The sequence below is a fragment of the Cetorhinus maximus genome, chromosome 1, assembly GCF_964194155.1.
Source record: "Cetorhinus maximus chromosome 1, sCetMax3.hap1.1, whole genome shotgun sequence".
Classification (NCBI taxonomy): Eukaryota; Metazoa; Chordata; class Chondrichthyes; order Lamniformes; family Cetorhinidae; genus Cetorhinus; species Cetorhinus maximus.
Genome location: NC_135879.1, coordinates 249,748,989 through 249,772,750, shown reverse-complemented (window position 1 = coordinate 249,772,750; position 23,762 = coordinate 249,748,989). Strand labels below are relative to the sequence as shown.

At 43.1% G+C, this 23,762-nt stretch overlaps 1 long non-coding RNA gene across 1 annotated transcript in view; it reads right to left on the bottom strand.

Moving 5' to 3' along the window:
- The window catches only part of LOC144693087 (uncharacterized), a 70,087-nt gene extending 48,552 nt beyond the window's left edge, over nucleotides 1–21,535 (bottom strand). Inside the window, exon 1 of the long non-coding RNA XR_013579468.1 lies at nucleotides 21,509–21,535. This is a non-coding gene — a long non-coding RNA (uncharacterized LOC144693087). The remainder of the gene's footprint in view (nucleotides 1–21,508) is intronic.
- Nucleotides 21,536–23,762: the final 2,227 nt, after the last annotated feature.

Genomic DNA, 23,762 nt, shown 5'->3' with positions numbered 1-23,762 from the left:
TGGATAACAGTGTGATCCAGGGCAAACACATTGAAACAAAGGAAATGGGAGCAGGAATAGGCCATTCTGCCCTTCGAGCCTGCTCCACCATTCATTATGATCATGGCTGATCATCCAACTCAATAGCCTGCTCCCACTTTCTCCCCATATCCTTTAATCCCTTTCGTCCCAAGAGCTATATCTAACTCCTTCTTGAAAACATAAAATGTTTTGGCCTCAACAACTTTGTGTGGTAGCGAATTCCATAGGCTCACCACCCTCTGGGTGAAGAAATTTCTCATTTCAGTCCTAAATGGTCCACCCCATACCCTCAGACTGTGACCCCTGGTTCTGGACTCCTCCACCATCGGGAACATCCTTCCTTCATCTACCCTGTCTAGTCCTGTTAGAATTTTATAGGTTTCTATGAGATCCACCCTCATTCTTCTGAACTCCAGCGAATATAATCCTAATCGACTCAATCTCTCCTCATATGTCAGTCCCGCCATCCCAGGAATCAGTCTGGTAAACCTTTGCTGCACTCCCTCTATAGAAAAAACATCCTTCCTCAGATAAGGAGACCAGAACTGCACACAATATTCCAAGTGTGGTCTCACCAAGGCCCTGTATAATTGCAGCAAGACATCCCTGCTCCTGCACTTGACTCCTCTCGCTATGAAGGCCAACATACCATTTGCCTTCTTTACTGCCTGCTGCACCTGCATGTTTACCTTCAGCGACTGGTGTACGAGGACACCGAGGTTTCATTGCACATTCTCCTCTCTCAATTTATAGCCATTCAGATAATATTCTGCCTTCCTATTTTTGCTACCAAAGTGGATAACCTCACATTTATCCACATTATACTGCATCTGCCATGCATTTGCCCACTCACTCAGCTTGTCCAAATCACATTGAAGCATCTCTGCATCCTCCTCACAGCTCACCGTCCCACCCAGCTTTATGTCATCTACAAATTTGGAGATATTACATTTAGTTCCTTCATCTAAATCATTAATATATATTGTGAATAGCTGCGGTCCCAGCACCGATCCCGCTGGTACCCCACTAGTCACTGCCTGCCATTCAGAAAATGACATGTTTATTCCTACTCTTTGTTTCCTCTCTGCCAACCAGTTTTCTATCCATCTCAATACACTACCACCAGTCGCATGCACTTTAACTTTACACGCTAATCTCTTATGTGGGACTTTGTTGAAAATCTTCTGAAAATCCAACTAAATTACATCCACTGGCTCTCCCTCGTCAACTCTACTAGTTACATCCTCGAAAAATCCCAGTAGATTTGTCAAGCATGATTTCCCTTTCGTAAATCTGTGCTGACTCTGTTCGATTCTGCCATTGTTTTCCAAGTGCTCAGCTATTAAATCTTTTATAATGGACTCTATAATTTTCCCCACTACCGACATCAGGCTGACTGGTCCATAATTCCCTTTATTCTTTCTACCTCCCTTTTAAAATAGTGGGGTTACATTAGCTACCCTCCAATCTGTAGGAACTGTTCCAGAGTCTATAGAATCTCGGAAGATGACCACCAATGCATGCACTATTTCTAGGGCCACTTCCTTATCTACTCTGGGATGTAGATTATCAGGCCCTGGGGATTTATTGGCCTTCAATCACATCAATTTCTCCAACACCATTTCCCTACTAATACTTATTTCTTTCAGTTCCTCCCTCTCACTAAACCGTGTTCCCCAACATTTCTGGTTTGTTATTAGTGTCCTCCTTTGTGAAGACAGAACCAAAGTATGTATTTAGTTGGTCAGCCATTGTTTTGTTCCCCATTATAAATTCCCCTGTTTCAGACTGTAAGGGACCTATATATGTCTTCATCAATCTTTTTCTCTTCACATATCTACAGAAACTTTTAGTCAGTTTTTATGTTCCCCACAAGCTTACTCTCATATTCTATTTTCCCCTTCTTAATCAATCCCTTGGTCCTCCTTTGCTGAATTCAAAACTGTAGGAGACAGAGGGTGAGGACAGAAGGATGCTTTAGTGACTGGAAGCCTGTGTCCAGTGACGTACCACAGGGATCTGTGCTTGGTCCCCTATTAATCGTCATTTATATAAACGACATAGATGACTACGTGGGGGGTGGGATAAGTAAGTTTGCAGATGACACAAAGATTGGCCGAGTGAGGTGGAGTGCCTTGGGCTACAGGAAGATATAGACGGGATGGTCAAATGGGCAGTTAAGTGGCAGATAGAATTTAACCCTGAAAAGTGAGAGGTGATACACTTTGGAAGGAGTAATTTGACAAGGAGGTATTCAATGAACGGCATGGCACTAGGAAGTTCTGAGGAACAAAGGGACCTTGGCGTGTGTGTCCATAGATCTCGGAAGGTGGAAGGGCACGTTAGTGGGGTGGTGAAAAAGGCTTATGGGACACTTGCCTTTATTAATCGAGGCATAGATTACAAAAGTAGGGAGGTCATGTTGGAGTTGTAAAGAACCTTGGTGAGGCCACAGCTGGAGTACTGTGTGCAGTTCTGGTCGCCACATTATAGCATGTGATTGCATTGGAGCGGGTGCAGAGATTCACCAGGATGTTGCCTGGGATGAAACATTTAAGTTATGAAGAGAGGTTGGATAGACATGGGCTGTTTTCGTTGGAGCAGAGAACACTGATCGAGGTGTACAAGATTATGAGGGGCATGGACAGAGTGGATAGGGAGCAGCTGTTCCCCTTAGTTGAAGGGTCAGTCACGAGGGGACACAAGTTCAAAGTGAGGGGCAGGAGGCTTAGGGGGGATGTGAGGAAAAACTTTTTTATCCAGAGGGTGGTGACGGTTTCGAATGTGCTGCCTGGGTGGGTGGTGGAGGCGGGATGCCTCACATCCTTTAAAAAGTACCTGGATGAGCATTTGGCTTGTCAGAACATTCAAGGCTATGGGCCAAGTGCTGGTAAATAGGATTAGGTCGGTGAGTCAGGTGTTTCTCACGTATTGGTGCACACTCGATGGGCCGAAGGGCCTCTTCTGCACTGTGTGATTCTTCACTCAGTTAGTCGGCTGCACTCCATTCTAAATCTATCCTATTAAGCACGGTGGGAGGCTACACAACACAATGAAGGGTGTCCTCAAGGCGAAAAGGAGACTTCACTTCAAAAGATTGCGGTGGTTACTCCTACCAATAGTTATTTTTAATTCATTCACAGGATGTGGGCTTCGCTGGCTGGGCCAGCATTCATTGCCCATCCCTTGAGAAGGTGGCAGTGAGCTGCCTTCTTGAACCACTGCAGTCCATGTGGTGTGGGTACACCCACAGTGCTGTTACGAAGGGAATTCCATGATTACGACCCAATGACAGTGAAGGAACGGCGATACACTTCCAAGTCAGGATGGTGAGTTATTTGGAGGGGAATATCCACGTGGTGGTGTTCCCATCAATCTGTCGCCTTGTCCTTCTAGATGGTAGTGGTCATGGATTTAGAAGCTGCTGTCTAAGGAACCTTGGTGAATTCCTGCAGTGCATCTTGCAGATGGTACACACTGCTGCTACTGTGCGTTGGTAGTGGAGGGAGTGAATGTTTGTGGATATGGTGCCAATCGAGTGGGCTGCTTTGTCCTGGATGGTGTCCAGCTTCTTCAGTGTTGTGGGAGCTGCACTCATCCAGGCAAGTGGGGAGTATTTCATTACACTCCTGACTTGCGCCTTGTAGATGGTGGACAGGCTTTGGGGAGTCAGGAGGTGAGTTGCGTGTCGCACGATTTCTAGCCTCTTACCTGCTCGTGTAGCCACAATATTTATATGGCTTGTCCAGTGCAGTTTCTGGTCAATGGTAACCCCCAGGATGTTGACAGTGGGGAACTGAGTGATGGTAATGCCATTGAACATCAAGGGTCGATGATTGGATTCTCTCTTGTTGGAGATGGTAATTGCCTGACACATTTGTCTCCAGGAGCATAGTTTCTGAATTTTGACCCACCAATTTCTCATGAATGAATGTCACAAGTCCCCTTACCTCGGCCATAAACTAGTTCATAAGGGCTAAAACCAGCCGATGCATTAGGAGCGTCACTGATAGCAAATGGCAAGAATGGAATTCCCCCATCCCAATCCTGAGGATTATCCTGACAGTGCATGCTTATCATAGTTTTTAAAGTTTGATGCCATCTTTCCAAAGCTGCTTGTGACTCCGGATGATAAGCTGTTGACTTAAACTGTTTTATCCCCAAACTGTTCATTACTTCCTTAAACAGCTGTGACATGGAATTTGACACCTGATCTAATTGTATTTCCTTAGGCAAACCATATCTTGTAACAAATTTAGTTAACTCCTCCAAAATCTCCTTAGTTGTAATATTTCTTCAAGGTATCGCTTCAGGAAACCTGGTAGACACATCCATTATTGTCAGTAAGTACTGATTTCCACTTTTACTCTTAGAGAGGGGTTGTACACAAGCAGTCATGACCCTGGTAAAAGGTTGTTCAAATTCTGGTATTGGGATTAAGGGTGCCGGCTTAATCACTGCTTGTGGTTTGCCTATTATCTGCCATGTATGACATGTTCTACAGAATTTCACTACATCCCTATGCAATCCTGGCCAAAAAAAAAACTTTATCTTTTCCTGTGTTTGGCTAATTCCTAAATGTCCCCCCATTGGAATTTCATGAGCAATCCTCAGAACCTCATTTCTGTACCCAACTGGGATAACAATCTGATGCACCTCACTCCAGCTTTCCTTTGCTAAGACATGATCCAGCCTCCATTTTCTCATTAAAATATCATACATTAAGGCAATAGCATAACGGACATTTTGCCTCTGTTTCTGAGTAAGCTGCCTGATATAACTGTTTTAATTGCAAATCATTTTTCTGTAACTCCCCTAACCTCGAGTTAAACACTTCAGCTGAATTGTGCCAGCCAATTGGATTTTGACACCTTCTTTCCTTTGAACTGCCTGCCGTTCTTGTTTTTTCTTGTTTCAACCTATGAGCCTCTGATCTTGTTGCACACAATCTGGAAACAATCCAGGATGTTCCTTCTGTCACACCTCTGTTGAAACCACTTCTACAGGCTGCTCAACTACCCTAGGCATCACCCAAATCTGTGACCCAGCTATATCATTGCTCAAAATAAATTGAACCCCTGCAATGGGCAATTTTTCCAGCACCCCAACAATAACTTCACCCATCTTCCATCTGCTCTTTAAATTTACCTTCCACAACGGAATAGATTTAGCAAGTCCATGAACCCCCACTTATCACCTGCCCCTGCAATACTCCCTCTGAACATCAAATGTCATTATCCCACAACATTAAGGATTGACGAGTCCATGTGCCTCTTAAAATTTTAACATCTTTACCTACTCCACCCTGTACACATGGAAAGACTTTCCCTTTACACACAAAATCTTTAAACATTTCTGCAACTTGCCCCTCAGAATTCTCTTGGGTGAATTGTGAACAGATCTCCACTTCTTTACTGATCACTGATTCTTCCAGTTTTACCTGTACACACACCACTGGTTTTTCCTATGCCTGAACCTCAGAAGCCACAGTACTTTTATTTCCAGAACCTTTCTGTACCCCAATAATTCCGACAGATTTTCCCAGTAATTTCCAAAACACTGACTTCGCATTCCCCACTGTATTACAATGAAAACACCTCAATTTTCGAATGTCATTCCTACCCTCAGCACCTTCCTTTTTATTCTGAGAAAAAAACTTCCTGGGAATTTCCAGCTACTCCGCTTCCCTGACCACCCACCTTCCTTTTAGCTTCCCACTTTCTATTCTTTTCGGATTTAAAAGGGTGATGGAAAAAAGATTTAGCTCTATGAACTACTCATAATCATCAGCTATCTCTGCTGCTTGTCTTACCATTTGAACCCTCTGTTGCTCCACATGAGTTCTCACTACCAAATGAATTGAATCTTTAAATTCTTCGAAAAGACTGAGCTCTCTAAGAGCTGCATATGTCTATTTTTAACGCCTGTATCTACCAGTCAAAATTACTTTGTTTTACTCTCTCAAACTCAATATAGGTTTGCCCAGCCTGTTTTCTCGTATTCCTAAATATCTGCCTGTATGCCTCAGGAACCAATTCCAATGCACTCAAAATAGCCCTTTTCACCACATCATAATTCACCGATATCTCTTCTGTAGCGAAGCATATACCTCACTCACTGCACCCACCAACCTGGATTGCAACAACTATGTCCAGTACTCCTGTGGTAATTTCATCTGTTTAGCTATCTTCTCAAATTAAATAAAGCAAGTTTCAGTGTCTCTTTCCTCAAACTTTGGAAGAACTTGTACAAGACTAAACATCTCCACACTGGGCTTTAGGATAAAGGTTTTTTCATCGTCAGAACTCTCCTCAGAATCTGAGATTTCTTTTTTAACTTCCATCCTTTTATCTCTTTCTTTCCCTTGCCTCTCTTTCTTTATCCTTCTGTCTTGCCTGAAATTCCAGCTCCTGCTTCCTTTCTTTCTCCTGTTTTTCTGCTTGCTCCCTTTGAAATGCCCTTTCTCTTTCTTTTGCTTCGAATGCAAGTTTTTTTCAGTTCCTTTGCTTGTTCGAGTTCAAGCGTCTTCATTTGTAACTGAAGTCTCACTACCTCCAGATTTGACGCACGAATGTCAGGTATCACTTCTGATTGTAGATGCTGTGCTATACCTTTAATTATATCTGCTTTCTCCACCCCTACAGGTAACCTAATTTTACTTGCTTTTTAATTCATTCACAGGGTGTTGGCTTCGTTGGCTGGGCCAGCATTCATTGCCCATCCCTAGTTGCCCTTGAGAAGGTGGTGGTGAGCTTCCTTCTTGAACCGCTGCAGTCCATATGGTGTAGGTGTACTCACAGTGCTGTTAGGATGGAAGTTCCAGGATTTTGACCCAGCGACAGTGAAGGAACGGCGATACACTTCCAAGTCAGGATGGTGAGTTATTTGGAGGGGAACCTCCACGTGGTGGTGTTCCCATCGATCTGCTACCTTATCCTTCTAGATGGTAGTGGTCATGGATTTAGAAGCTGCTGTCTAAGGAACCTTGGTGAATTCCTGCAGTGCATCTTGCAGATGGTACACACTGCTGCTACTGTGCGTTGGTGGTGGAGGGAGTGAATGTTTGTGGATATGGTGCCAATCGAGTGGGCTGCTTTGTCCTGGATGGTGTCCAGCTTCTTCAGTGTTGTGAGAGCTGCACTCATCTAGGCAAGTGGGGAGTATTCCATCAAACTCCTGACTTGTGCCTTGTAGATATGGTGGACAGGCTTTGGGGAGTCAGGAGGTGAGTTGCGTGTCGCACGATTCCTAGCCTCTTACCTGCTTGTGTAGCCACAATATTTATATGGCTTGTCCAGTGCAGTTTCTGGTCAATGGTAACCCCCAGGATGTTGACTGTGGGGAATTGAGTGATGGTAATGCCACTGAACATCAAGGGGTGATGATTGGATTCTCTTTTGTTGGGGATGTTAATTGCCTGACACATTTGTGGCACGAAAGTTACTTGCCACTTGTCGGCCTAAGCCTGGATATTGTCCAGGTCTTGCTGCATTTGTACATGGACTGCTTCAGTATCTGAGGAGTCACGAATGGTGTTGAACATTGCGCAATCATCAGTGAACATCACCGCTTCTGGCCCTATGATGGAAGGAAGGTCATTGATGAAGCAGCTGAAGATGGTTGGGCCTAGGACACTACCCTGAGGAACTCCTGCACTGATGTCCTGGATCTGAGGTGACTGATCTCCAACAACACAACCATCTTCCTTTGTGCTAGGTATGGCTCCAACCAGCGGAGAGTTTTCACCCCAATTCCCATTGACTCCAGTTCTGATAGGGCTCCTTGTTGCCACACTTGGTTAAGTGCTGCCTTGATGTCAAGGGTAGTCACTCTCATCTCATCTCTGGAGTTCAACTCTTTTGTCCATCTTTGTACCAAGGCTGTAATGAGGTCAGGAGCTGAGTGGCCCTGGCGTAACCCAAACTGGGCATCAGTGAGCAGGTTATTGCTAAGCAAGTGCTGCCTGATAGCACTGTTGATGATCCTTTCCATTAGTTGACTGATGATTGAAAGTAGACTGATGGGGCGGTAATTGGCCCGGTTGGATTTGTCCTGCTTTTGTGTACTTGAAATACCTGGACAATTTTGCACATAACCAGGTAGATGCCAGTGTTGTAGCTGTACTGGAAGTCTTTGGCTAGGGGCGCGGCAAGTTCTGGAGAACAAGTGTTCAGTACTATTGCCAGAATATTGTCAAGGCCCATAGCTTTTGAGGTATCTGGTGCCTTCAGCCGTTTCTTGATATCACGTGGAGTGAATCAAATCCTTTAGGACTCGCCCAGCTTGGTCTGTAGTGGTGCTATTGAGCCAATCTTCTTGATGGGTATAGAAGTCCCCACCGATTACATTCTGCATCCTAGGCATTCTCAGTGGTTCCTTGAAGTGAGTTTCAACATGGAGCATTGATTCATCATCTGAAGGGAGGAGGGTGCAGTATGTGCTAATTAGCAGGTTTCCTTACCCATGTTTGACCTCATGCCATGAGACTTCATGGGGTCTAGAGTCAATGTTTCAGACTCCCAGGGAAAGGACAGGTGGGATAGGCTCTGCCTCACTCGTCCCAACCTAAAATTGTGGAGGGGTCAGGACAGGCATGAGCCTGGCAGGGAAACTTAAAATTCTGCCCCAGATTTATTAATTGAATTCAAATTCCACCAGCTGCCATGGTGGCATTTGAATCCATGTCCCTGCAACATTAGCCTGGGCCTTGGGATTACTTATCCAGTGACATTACGACACCACCCACCTCCCTTTGATAGTTGCCATGGGTCACACAAGTGCCCACCAGGTCCCACATGCTGCAACTGCAACACATCACCTGTCCTGTCATCTTTATTTTGTTCTATTTAACTAATTAGGTTTCAAGGTCAGAAACATTACTCAATGATTACCTGTAGTTATGTTATGGATTCAACTAGTTGTGCTCTAAATTTAATGCAATACTTATATCTCCTCAGTACCAGTTTAAATAACTGCCCCAATTTAGAGAGAAGAAAAAGGAACTTAAAACTCACCAATCACCTACCTGCTCCCCTGATTAACGCCTCTGAGTTTCAGGGCTTGCCATCTCCTACTCGCACTCTTGGAGCACTCTTTTTTGTAAAAATACCAGACAGCCCTCCCTCCCTCACCGTCTCCAGGGCAATTAGGAATGGGCAATAAATGCTGGCCTAGTCAGTGATGCCCACATTCCGTAAAAAAAATGTTTAAACAAAATTGCACTTTAAAATTCCTTCACTTAACCAAATTCATAGAGTTAAGCACTCAGCCTTATTGCACTCCGATAAGTTGCATCTTGCTACTTACTTTGTTTGCTAAACCTCTTGTATTTATAATAACTAAGGTTCCAGTGACCCGAATCACTACTGCTGGCTAGGGAAGCAGTTCTGACCAGCCACCTAATTAACTAACTCTGCAGGTGCCTTTCAGCAGGAACCCTGTTTATCACTAAGACGGAAAAAAATTACAATTTATTGTGACAGTTAAGTTCAATGGAAAATGCAAACTTGACTGGATTTTATAAAGAGATCAACCCTTAAAATTCCCAGAGTTAAGCACTTGGCCAAAGCTGCACCTTCATGCTACTTAAGTTCTTCAATCATAATGTGGTTTCATATGTCTGAGAAGTGTGTTGCTCCCCAGGAAGAGATAAGGCAAGCAGCTGCTAAGTAAGGCCATGACAAGGCAATACTCTAAAAAGGCCCATGTTTGGGAACAGACATGCCAGTTACATGCTTAACAACTTACAGAAAATTGGAGGGGTATCCAAGGTTGTTAAACAAAAGGAAGGTCAAAGGTCTCCAACTTGGACTGAGTTAACCTTAAACTTGTGAACATCACCTATCTTAGGAGCCACAGTTGGTAGCCTCCCATTAGCAAGTTCAAATTAAGTTATAAAGGGAAGGAGCCTGAATGGGTTAATGATTGCTGCTCATGAGGCATCATTTTCTGCCCTAAAGTTGAATGCAAACACCATGCTTTTTGGTAAAGAAATAGCATGACATCCATAACAGCCGAGAAAAACTGTGCTGATGCCAGAATATGACTCTCCCTAATGTAACCTAGGTGAGCTTCAACAACAAAAATAACTGATGAAGAGTCATACGGACTCGAAATGTTAACTGCATTCCTCTCCGCAGATGCTGTCAGACCTGCTGAGTTTTTCCAGCTATTTTTGTTTTTGTTTCAGATTTCCAGCATCCGCAGTATTTTGCTTTTATCTAGGTGAGCTTCATCTTTGTTGTTCAGTATGAATCGTCACCTAATGTGTTTATCCAACTCTGTTCTTGTTCTAAGTATTCAACTTTTACCAATGGTGTGAGATTTTCCTAGATATTCATGCATAAAGGCACAAACGCCTTCTGGGGTTGTCTAAACACTGCAGCCTGATTAGGCTTGCTCCCATCTGTCCCCATTTTCATAGCCTCTGTGGGGGAACATACACAATGAATGAAGACATCCTTAGATACAGTGCTAAGCCACATAGCCCATAGGTTTCAGATTTGATTCTTGACCTATGCTGAATTATTGAAATTCAGCTGGAGCAGAATCTGGCCTCAGCATCATTGAGTTCGGCAGCAGAGAAGATTAAAGGGGAGTGCAATGTTAGTGGAATCAGACAATGTTCCTGCATCTAACCAGTTACCCTTGCTAGAAATTGATGATCAATGGGCATCAAATGAAGGCTAAATCATGTTTGCCAGTGATGTCTTGCATGTGTGAATAGGTAGCTTACTGATTTAGAGAGGGATTTTCGCAGAGTCAGGCCGACTCTGGAGGCCTTTAAAAATGGGATGCAGGACCTGATTCCAGGCATCCTACCCCATTCCCAGCGCTAGCAATTATTGCCAGCATGGGATAAGGCTGTGGGTAGCAAGCCTGCACCCAGCACTCCTGACATGGCTGGCTCCATTGTGGGGGTAAGCATCTCATGGCCCTGCAACTTATGTGGAGTCCAGCCAGCTCCCCAAAGGCATATAGTTCAAGGTCCCTCAGGTGATTGTCATGAAGAGATATTAATGTCTATAATGTTATTGGAAATTATTTTTTAAAATTTGAATTATAGTGGGGTCTGTGTCTATGTGTTTGACTGTGTGTGTCTTAATTGGATTAAGGCCAGCTAGTCTGGATGCTTTGATATATAGTAGCTTGAGATGTTAATTGAGTAAACAGTAAGGAGGTAGAAGGTAAGGTGTAAATTTGCATTTGTTGAATAAAGCATTCAACAGTGGGAGTAAAATCCTGCACCTAGCTGGGAGACATCAAGCAATGTGCTTATATTACTAATAAAATTAGTGGGATGAAAATATTATTGATAGAAGATATGGCGTTACAAGCCTAGGATACAATGGAAAATTTCCATTCAAAGGGGAAGCTAGGTATAAACAGAAAGGAGTTTGTGTGTGTAAAGCAGAGGCATTTAAGATCTAACCAGTGCTTACAACTGTGTCTGCAAAGGAACCAAAATGCAAGGAACCTCAGGTTAAATTCATAGGGTCAAATGTGCTTTGCCTGGTGCCTGTTTAAAGTCTCTGGGTTATTGTTGCCTTGGTGAAGATTTACCTGGGAGTCATTAATTTGGAGATATGTTTAAAAGTTATTATGGCAGTGTAGACATGCGTATGTGTTTATCTTTTTGCTAAATTAATAAATATTTAATTTAGTTTTATCTAAAAAAAAACCTCTTGAGGCTTGGTGTACTTATTCTTGAATTCAGAGCTGCATCTCAAACATACCAATTGAAAATATAGATTATGACAGTTGTTCAAGTTTCCTTCTGGGATTTAAACAACTAAGCCTTTACCAACTGGTGTGTCATAACAAATGGGGGCTCTTGGCAGGATAATATTTGTAATTCCTTGACTGGTTTGGAATTAGTGAATACTAAGGTTACGAGTAGGAGAAGCACTTTGAGTTCAGGAGTTGGTGAGGTACTTTTAGAAGTGGTGAGACTGCATGATGGCTTTGGCAATTGCTAAGACTTGTATGGGAGTAACACAGACATAGGAAATAGGAGCAGCAGTCGGCTATTCCGCCCTTCAAGCCTGCTTCGCTATTCATTATGATCATGGCTGATTATCCAACTCAATAGCCTGCTCCCGCTTTCTCCCCATATCCTTTGATCTCTTTCGTCCCAAGAGCTATATCTAACTCCTTCTTCAAAACATACTACTTTCTGTGGTAGCAAATTCCACAGGCTCACCACTCTCTGGGTGAAGAAACTTCTTCTCATCTCAGTCCTAAATGGTCTACCCCGTATCCTCAGACTGTGACCCCTGGTTCTGGACTCCCCCACCATCAGGAACATCCTTCCTGCACCTACCCTGACTCGTCCTGTTAGACTTCTATAGGTTTCCATGAGATACCCCCTCATTCTTCTGAGTAGAAGATATAACTCTAATTGAGTTACAAAACGTATCCAAGAATAAGTTAACAGAGGTGGCAGATAAGTCCGATACCTCTTCTGATAGCGAAGCTTATACCTCATGCACGCTACCCACCAACCTGGATTGCAACAACAATGTCCAGTACTCCTGTGGCAATTTCATCTGTTTAGCCATCTTCTCAAATGAAATAAAGCATGCTTCAATGTCTCTTTCCTCAAACGTTGGAAGAACTTGTACAAATCTGAACATCTCCACACTGGGTTTTAGGTTAAAGGTTTTTTCATCATCAGAACTCTCCTCAGAATCTGAGATTCTTTTTTAAATTCCAGATGAAAGTCCTAAGCAAAGTCCTCCTTACTAACATCTGGGGGCTCGTGCCAAAATTGGGAGAGCTGTCTCACAGATGAGTCAAGCAACAGCCTGACATAGTCCTCCTTACGGAATCATACCTTACAGATAATGTCCTAGACTCCACCATCACCATCCCTGGGTATGTCCTGTCCCACCAGCAGGACAGACCCAGCAGGGGTGGCGGAACAGTGGTATACAGTTGAGAGGGAGTTGCTCTGGGAGTCCTCAACATCGACTCCGGACCCCATGAAGTCTCATGGCATCAGTTTTAACATGGGCAAGGAAACCTCCTGCTGATTACCATGTACCACCCTCCCTCAGGTGATGAATCAGTGCTCCTCCATGTTGAACATCAATTGGAGGAAGCACTGAGGGTGACAAGGGCACAGAATGTGCTCTGGGTGGGGGACTTCAATGTCCATCACCAAGGGTGGCTCGATAGCAGCACTACTGACCATGCTGGCCGAGTCCTAAATGACATTGCTGCTAGACTGTGTCGGTGGCAGGTGGTGAGGGAACCAACAAGAGGGAAAAACATACCTGACCTCATCTTCACCAACCTGCCTGCCGCAGATGCATCTGTCCATGACAGTGTCAGTAGGAGTGACCACCGCACAGTCATTGTGGAGACAAAGTCCCACCTTCACATTGAGGATACCCTCCATCATGTTGTGTGGCACTACCTCCGTGCTAAATGGGATAGATTTCAAACAGATCTAGCAACTCAAAACTGGGCATCCATGAGGCGCTGTGGGCCATCAGCAGCAGCAGAATTGTACTCAAACACAATCTGTAACCTCATGGCCTGGCGTATCCACTGCTCTACCACTACCATCAAACCAGGGGATCAACCCTGGTTCAATGAAGAGTGCAGGAGAGCATAACCAGGAGCAGCACCAAGCATACCTAAAACTGAGGTGTCAACCTGGTGAAGCTATAAAAAGGGACTACTTGCGTGCCAAACAGCATACGCAGCAAGTGATAGACAGAGATAAATGATCCCACAACCAACAGATCAGATCTAAGCTCTACAGTCCTGCCACATCCAGTCTTGAATGGTGGTGGAGAATTAAACGACTCACTGGAGGAGGCGGCTCAACAAATATCCCCATTCTCAATGATGGAGGAGCCCAGCACAGCAGTGCAACAGATAAGGCTGAAGCATTTGCAACAATCCTCAACCAGAAGTGCTGAATAGATGATCCATCGCGGCCTCCTGCAGAGGACCCCAGCATCACAGATGCCAGTCTTCAGCCAATTCGATTCACTCCACGTGATATCAAGAGACGGCTGAAGGCACTGGATACTGCAAAGGCTACGGGCCCTGACAACATTCTGGCAATAGTACTGAAGGCTTATGCTCTAGAACTTGCCATGCCCCTAGCCAAGCTGTTCCAGTACAGCTACAACACTGGCACCTACCCGGCTATGTGGAAAATTGCCCAGGTATGTCAAGTACACAAAAAGCAGGACAAATCCAACCCGGCCAATTACCGCCCCATCAGAAGTAATGGAAAGGTCATCGACAGTGCTATCAAATGGCACATGCTTAGCAATAACCTGCTCACTGATGCCCAATTTGGGTTCCGTCACGGCCACTCAGCTCCTGACCTTGTTACAGCCTTGGTTCAAATATGGACAAAGAGCTGAACTCCCGAGGTGAGGTGAGAGTGACTACCCTTGACATCAAGGCAGCATTTGACCGAGTGTGGCATCAAGGAGCCCTAGCAAAACTGGAGTCAACAGGAATCTGGGGGAAAATTCTCCGCTAGTTGGAGTCATACCTAGCACAAAGGAAGATGGTTGTGGTTGTTGGAGGCCAGTCATCTCAGCTCCAGGACATCACTGCAGGAGTTCCTCAGGGTGGTGTCCTAGGCACAGCCATCTTCAGCTGCTTGATCAATTATCTTCCATCCATCATAAGGTCAGAAATGGGGATATTCACTGATGATTGCACAATGTTCAACACTATTCGCGGCTCCTCAGATACTGAAGCAGTCCATGTCCAAATGCAGCAAGACCTGGACAATATCCAGGCTTGGGCTCACAACTGGCAAGTCACATTCACACCACACAAGTGTCACGCAATGACCATCTCCAACAAGAGAGAATCCAACCATCGCCCCTTGATATTCAATGGCATTACCATCACTGAATTCACCACTATCAATATCCTGGGGGTTACCATTGATCAGAAACTGAACAGGACTAGCCATATAAATACTGTGGCTACAAGAGCAGATCAGAGGCTCGGAATCGTGACGAGTAACTCACCTCCTGACTCCCCAAAGCCTGTCTACCATTTACAAGGCACAAGTCAGGAGTGTAATGGAATACTCCCCACTTGCCGGGATGAATGCAGCTCCCACAACACTGAAGAAGCTGGACACCATCCAGGACAATGCAGTCTGCTTGATTGGCATCACATCCACAAACACTGACTCCTTCCACCACCGATGGACAGTAGTAGCAGTGTGTACCATCTACAAGATGCACTGCAGGAATTCACCAAGGCTCCTTAGACAGCAGCTTCTAAATCCACGACCACCACCATCTAGAAGGACAAGGTGGCAGATTGATGGGAACACCACCACTTACAGGGCTGAAAATAAATTGAGTGAAGTAAATTATTTAATAATTCCAGGTAGAAGAAAGCAGAGGATGTGTCATGTAATAATGCTTAAAAAGTACTTTGACAGGGAAAAGGAACAAAAATAGGTATTAGTGATGGTGGATGATGAGGAAGTGCAGGACTATGAAATTGATTTTCCTCTAATCAAATTGGATAATGAGGGAGTGCTTAAAAATTTAAATGAACTATTGAGTTACCTTCCAAATAACTGTCAAAGTGATTTGAAAAGGCTATTGCAGTCACACAAACCTATTTGTAGGAATAAGTTGGGAAAGGCAGGTTTAGCGATGTGTCTGTACAGGTTTCATCTTCAATAAGGCAACATCCTAATAGTTTAAATCCGGCAAAGTTATCACAAGTACAAAACAAAATTGACTTCATGCTTCAATATGATATCATTCAGTCTAGCTGCAGTAACTGGAGTTCACCTATTGAGCTGTTACCGAAACCGGATGACTGTTTGGACTATCAAAAGGTGAATGCGATGAGAAAAGCGGATACCTATCTTATACCACGGTTGGAAGATTGCAATAAGAAAGTAGGATAATCAAAATTTATTGCAAAGTTTGACTTGCTAAAAGGGTATTAGCAGGTACCGTTGTTGGAAAGAGCAAAGGAGATATTGGCTTTGGTGACGCCAAATGGACTATATGAATTTAAAGTCATGCCATTTCGTATGAAGAATGCACCTATGATATTTCAAAGACTGACAAATAAAGTAATTGTAGGTCTAAGCAATTGTGCTGTTTATACTAATGATCTGATAGTTTTCAGTCAGTCGTGGGAGGTGCATTTACAACATCTGGAAGAATTACTTACTCGATTATAAGAAACTAATTTTGTTATGAACTTGGCTAAAAGTGAAATTGCAAAAGCATAAGTTACATATTTAGGCCATACCATTGGTAAGGTGGCTCCGAGAGGTGCGAAAGTCAAGGCTATCGTGGATTTCCCAGTGCCTCCAACAAAATGAGACGTTTGAAATTTCTAAGCATGAGTGGGCTTTACCGGAAATTTGTACCAAATTTTAGCAGTGTGGTTGCTCCACTGATTGAAGTATTCAAAAAGAACAAGAAATTGCAATGGACACTGGAGTGTCAGAAGTCATTAGACAATTTGAAAACTGTATTAACTACGACACCAGTTTTGGCAGTACCCAATTATGCCAAGCAATTTAAGTTGGCCGTTGACACAAGCGATATAGGCATTGGGGCTGTACTGTTACAAGAAGATGACACTGGAATTGAAAAACCGATTGAGTATTTTTCACAGAAACTGAATGTACAACAGAGAAGATATTCAACGGTCGAAAAAGAGACCTTGGGTTTGGTGTTAGCATTGCAGCATTTTGAAATTTATGTTGCAAACAATTAATCAGAAACAATTGTTTATACAGACCACAATCCTTTGACGTGTTTGGACAAATTTCGAGACAAAAATGCAAGACTTTTCAGATGGAGTCTATTATTACAATAATTTAATCTACGAATTATATATGTTGCTGGTAGAGAAAATCTGTTTGCAGATATGTTTTCAAGAGTTTGAAGCTTAAATGGAAAATTGGACATTTTTAAAAACCTGGACACTGGATTGGAGTCATTTCTATTGATACCAAGGACTTGTGTATATATGTTATGTTAATGTATGCATCTGGTAATGTAATAGTGTAATAAGTATAGGAGATAGTGTAAGATGGGTTTTTAGGAATTAAGCCATCTTTTAGAATTATGACAGTTCATTTTTCGATAGGGAGGGGATGTCATGAAGAGGTATTAATGTTTATAATGTTATTAAAAATTATTTTTAAAATTGGAATTGTAGTGGGGTCTCTGCCTATGTGTTTAGCTGTTCATGTCTTAATTAGATTAAAGCCAGCTAGTCTGGGAGCGTTGATGTATAGTAGTTTGAGATGTTAATTGGGTGAACATTAAAGAGGATAGAAGGTAAAGTGTAAATTTGCATTTGTTGAATAAAGCATTCAAGAGTGGGAGCAAAATCTTGCACCTAGCTGGGAGACGCCAAGCAGTGTGTTTATATGTCATGAAGAGATTAGTGTCTATGTTATTGGAAATTATTTTTCAAAACAGAGTCTATGTGTGTGTCTGTGTGTGTGTCTTAATTAGATTAAAGCCAGCTAGTCTGGGTGCTTTGATCTATAGAAAGAAGTAGGCTTGAAACGACAATTAGATAAAAGCAAAATACTGCGGATGGCTGGAAAGCTGAAACAAAAACAAAAATTGCTGGAAAAACTCAGCAGGTCTGACAGCATCTGTGGAAAAGAAGACAAAGTTAACGTTTCAAGTCCGTATGACTCTTCATCAGAACTGAAGAAGAGTCATACGGACTCGAAACATTAACTCTGTCTTCCTTTCCACAGATGCTGTCAGACCTGAAAATTAGATAAACATGGGCAAGAATTTTCCTGTCGGCGAGCGGGGGGGCGGGGCCTGCTCACCGACATGTAAAAGGATACAGAATGACGTCGGGCGGAATTCCTGACGTCATCCCGTGTCATTTGCATTTTCAGGTTGGCGGGGGCGCAGCCGAGTCAGCTGTGTGCCCACCAACCTGTAAACGGCCTATGGAGGACATTCAAGAAACAATTAAAGCAATTAGCGGACCTGCCCATCCAACCTTAAGGTTGGCAGACAGGTTGGGAGCTCTGGCAGCCACCTGAAAAAGCATGAAACCTCATCCACGGGCGGGATGAGGTTTCATGACTGAATTTAAAAATTAAGATTCACTTTTACTTAAAGTTGTGTCCATGTCCCAACTCATGTGACATTGTCACATGAGGGGACATGGATGGTAAATGAAATTTTTGAAAGAATAGCTTTTTAACTTTGGTAGCCGATCTCCCTGAGGCAGCACTTAGTCTCAGGGAGATGAGAGCGTACTTCCGCATTTGCCATTCTCTCCGCCCACACAGGGAGCGCACAGCACTTCCATGCGTACATCATGCTGGGCGGGCCTTAATTGGCCCGCCCATGAAAAATGGCAGTGTGCCCCCGATCAGAGGGCCGCCCACCCACACCCACTCCCACACTTCCCCCCTCCCCACCCGATGGGGAAAATTTTGCCTATGGGGAAGTTTAGAAACATAGGTGCCAAGGGGCAATTTGCATTTTTAAATAAACCATTCAAAAGAATAGGTGAAATCTTGCACCTAGCTAGAAGATGCCAAGCATTGTTTATTTTTTCAGCTTACTAATAAAATTTGTGGAATGAAAGGGTTTGTTAGAAAAGGTAAAATTAAAAAAAACCTAGTAATACAATTGAAAATTTATATTCAAAGGAAAAGAAAGGTATAAACAGAAGGGACTTTGTGTGTGTAAGGACAAATGTGCTTTGCCTGGTGTCAATTTAAAGTGTATGGGTTACTGTTGCCTTGGAGAAGATTTACCTGGGAGTGATTAATTTGCGGATTTGTTTAAAAGTTATTATGGTGGTAATGTGTAGACATATTTATGTATTTAATTTATTGTTAAATTAATAAATGTTTAATTTAGTTTTATATAAAAAAACCTTGAGGCTCGGTAGTCTTATTCCTGAATTCAGAGCTGCATCTCAAACATACCAATTGAAAATATAGGTTATGACAGTTGTCAAGTCTCCCTCTGGGATTTAAACAGCTCAGCCTTTACAAACTGCTGTGTCATAACAGGATTTCTGAGCCACGGTCTAGATTTGGGAACCTTTGAAATGTATGTTAAAAAGGTCTCACCCATTCCCTCTATGCCCCTTCCATGCCCTTCATGTCCCTTCCACACTCCCCCATGGACTCTCACATCCTCCATGTCCACTCACCCAGTATGCACTGTAGAACCAATAAGCCACAAAATAACATTGGCAAATCTTGAAATGTGCTTAAATAACACCCAATCAGAAATCTGCTTTGAGAAAAAACTGTTCTTACAACTCTATAAAAGTGAATATCAAACAGGTCCATTATAAATAGGCCTCCCAACAAGCTAATGTATTAGAGTGTCCTGGAGCTCAACCAAACATTCCTCCTTTCATTTATTCATGGCATAAGGGCTTCACTGGCTAGGCCAGCATTTATTGCCCATCTCTAATTGCCCTTGAGAAGGTGGTGGTGAGCTGCCTCTTGAATTGCTGCAATCCATATGGTGTAGGTTCACTTACAGTGCTGTTAGGGAGTTCCAGAGTTTTGACCCAACAGTGAAGGAACAGTATATTTCCAGGTCAGGATGATGAGTGGCTTCAGGTGGCGGTGTTCCCATCTATCTGCTGCCCTTGTCCTTCTAGATGGTAGCAGTCACGAGCTGGTACTGACAAAGAAGTCTTGGCGAGTTCCTGCTGTGCATCTTGTAGATGGTACACACTGGTGCTACTGTGCATTAGTGATGGAGGGAGTGAATGTTAAGTATGTGGATGGAGTGCCAATCAAGCAGGCTGCTTTATCCTGGATGGTGCCAAGCTTCTTGAATGTTGTTGGAGCTGCACTCAGCCAGGCATGTGAGGAGTATTCCATCACACTCCTGACTTGTGCCTTGTAGATAGTGGACAGGCTTTGGAGAATCAGGAGGTGAGCTAATCGCCACAGGATTCCTAGCCTCTAACCTGTTTCTTGTAGCCACAGCATTTATGTGGCTAGTCCAGTTCAGTTTCTAGTCAGTAGTAACCTCCAGGACGTTGATGGTGGGCGTTTCAGCGATGTTAATGCCATTGAATGTCAAGGGCTGATGGCTATTCCTAATATGGCAATCTGTTAACTGGAACAACAGAAACAGATGTCCCGACATCTGCTACTCCAGGTGGTCTTATCATAAAATAAAAGCAAAATATTGCGATTGCTGGAAATCTGAAATAAAAACAGAAAATGCTGGAAAAACTTAGCAGATCTGACAGCATCTATGGAGAGGGAAACAGAGTTAACATTTCTTACCCGTATGACTCTTCTTCAGAGTGCTTACTCCATCTGGAGTAAGACCATTTTCTGGCCTTAATATAAATGCTTTTCTGAGCTCCAAGCCTCACTAACAGATTAGTTTACCAGGGTGGGAGGTGAGCATTTGGTTTTATTGATTGACATCTTTGAGATTATACTAAATTATTCTTTGGACTCTTTTTTTTCAATGTCTGTATGTTTAAGTAGGCAACTGTAGGAGGTGTGAAGTGGGGTAAAGTTTGTCATTGATATTATAATGGCTCTGACACTTTTAATGGGTTGTAACAGTTATTTTCAAAGCAAATTTCTGAATGGATGTTTGTTTCAAGTCTTACCAATGCTATTATATGGTTTATTGGTTCTATAGCACATATTGGGTGAGTGGGCAGGGAGACTGCAGGGGACCAACGAAAGGGGCATGGGGTCATGGGAGTGGGTTCATTATGAGGGATGTGAAGGGTGAGGGCTAGGGGGCCTAAAAGCCTTTAAAACAACATGGACAATGTTCCAGAGAACTGATGATGGCCTTCCAACCAGCATGCCTTGGCACTTGCCAGCCTCCAAATTGAGTCTGGAGGTGGCTAGCCGAACTCCATCCTGTCTTCACCTCTCCAGAACAAAAGATTGACAGGCACAGGCCCTTCTAAAGGAGACAGCTCTGCCGAGTCAGAAAATTCCATGATTTGAGCTTCTTGCCTCGATGGCGAAAATCCCACCCATAATCTTTGGGCTAACATGAATGGCTGCTTAGGTAATCTTTAGGCTAACATGAATGGCTGCTTAGGTAGTGGGTCAGTACCTCTGGAAGAGAAAAGGGAAGAACATTAGAAGCAAAACAGGAAAGAGATTTGAAGTCAACATTTGTATTCCCCATTCATTGCAACCACACTTGCAAAAGTCACTGGCATGCCTCTCTCAGGGTTGACATGAGAGGGTAGGGAGTCTCTTGGCCTGATGCATAGGTAATAATCTGGATGGACCAGCCAGACTTTTCCTGCTCGAAGGTTCACATTGGAGAAAAAATTACAGGGTTATGCCGAAAGACCAGTGGAATGTGATTAACTGAATGGGCCAAACAGCATCCTTCTATGCTGCATCATTCTATGATTCTAGTTCATAGATACATTCAAGAACATCCACTGATCTTTCAATCTGCCAAATGAATGCACCAACCTATTTGAGTTAAACACAAAGCACATTGCTTACCCGATTTGGGTGCTGAGTATATTCAGGGAATATGTGTCTGCCTCTGCACATAATCTCTCTTGATTTGAGGTATTCAGGTCTATACACCAAGTGGTACCCATGTCCATCTTTCTCAAGACGCTCAATAACGTAACTCCGGTTAGTGAGAGTAATAAGAGCGCTAACAGCAACACAAGAGAAAGGGTGAAGGTTAGACAGGTTTTAGATGTTTACAAAAATGACTCCAAAGCGGCCATTTCTGACTTTGTGCGCCCAATAGGAACCTCACTGACTGAAAGCACAAATGAATAATTTGAAGTGTTCTCACATCCCCACACTTTAAATGGTCACCAAGTAAAAAAGAGTGACAAACAACTGACAGTTATTGACATAAAATATTCTAATAAACCTTGTGTATGTTATTTCTGGATTTGTCTGGGACTTTTCTTGTGTTTAGCAATTTTAATAAATACATTGAGGTAGTGTGGCAATCCAATGCAGTAGAAGACCATGAAAGGTCTGAAAATAATCGAAGTTCTGGCTTGTTCTAGGGGCTCTAACTTTGTCACGAAACAAAATTTCCCTGTACCCCTTAAAAACCAGTTATACAGCAGAAGGGGCTCAGAAGGAACTGATTTAAGAGTGAAGATGATATGTCCAGTGAGATGATTCATACCACCCTGAAACAGGCCACACCTGGGACAGCAGGAATCCAGGGACAAAGAAGTGGCCTGGGGTCTCAAAGATTAGGTAATTATTTAAGGTAGTGGATTAAAGTCCCATTGGCCCATTACAGTAACTGGAGCACATAATCTAGGCTGATAGTTCAGAGGTATTATTCCGATCATGTTATGCTCAATAACTGAAAAAAAAATGAACAGATTCAAGCTCACCTGAGTCCAGAACATATACTTGCAGCAACTTGGGATCCAGGGAATCCTCTCACTGTCCCTTCATAGTAACAGTGATTCTATAGAGAGAACATTTAAGATGATGTTTCAATAATCCCTCTGGAAATCAGGGGCAAAACTTTCTGCTGGTTGGAGTCAATGCTAGCAGAAAGGAAGATGGTTGTGGTTGTTGGAGATCAAACATCTCAATTCCAGAACATCACTGCAGGAGTTCCTCAAGGTAGTGTTCTAGACCCAACCATCTTCAGCTGCTTCATCAATGATCTTCCTTCCATCATAAGGCTAGAAGTGGGGATGTTCGCTGATTATTGCACAATGTTCAGCACCATTCACGACTCCTCAGATACTGAAGAACTCCATATATTTTCTAAATGGTGAGAGATTGCAGAGCTCTCAGATTCAGAGGGATCTGGGTGTCTCCTCATGCATGAATCTCAAAATGCAAGTATGCAGGTACAGCAAGTAATTAGGAAAGCTAATTGGTGTTATTGTTTATTGCGAGGAGAATTGAATACAAAAGAAGGGAGATCATGCTTCAGATGTACAGAGCACTAGTGAGACCACAACTGGAGTACTGTGCACAGTAATGGTCACCTGATTTAAGAAAGATGTAAATGCGTTAGGAGCAGTTCAGAGAAGGTATACTAGACTAACACCAGGAATGGGCAGGTTCTTATAAGGGAAGGTTGGACAAGCTAGGCTTGTATCCAGTAGAGTTTAGAAGAGTAAGAGGTGACTTAAATTAAACCTTGAAGATCCTGAGGGGTCATGATATGGTGGATGTGGAAAGAATGTTTCCTCTTGTGGGAGAATCTAGAACTAGAGGTCATTGTTTAAAAATAAGGGATCGCTCATTTAAGACAGAGATGAGGAGAATTTTTTTCTCTTAGAGGATCATGAACTCTTCCTCAAAAGGCACTGGAAACAGAGTCTTTGAATATTTTAAGACAGAGCAAGATAGATTCTTGATTAACAAGGGGGTGAAAGCTTATTGGGGGTAGGCGGGAAGTTACAATCAGATCAGCCATAATCTCATTGAATAGCAGAGTAGGCTTGAAGGGCCGAGTGGCCTACTCCTGCTCCTAGTTCGTATGCTCTACATCTCAAAGCTCTGCAATCTCTCACATTTAGATAATAAGCTTCTTTTATATTCTTCCTGCCAAAATGGGCAATTTCACATTTTCTCACATTATACTCTATTTGCCAGCTATTTGCCACTCACTTAACCTATCTTTAAGCCTTTGTAGTCTCTTTATGTTCTCTTCACATCTTAATTTCCTACCTATATTTGTGTCATCAGCAAATTTAGCAATATCTTCGGTCCCTTCATCTAAGTCATTTATCTAAATTGTAAAAAGCTGAGG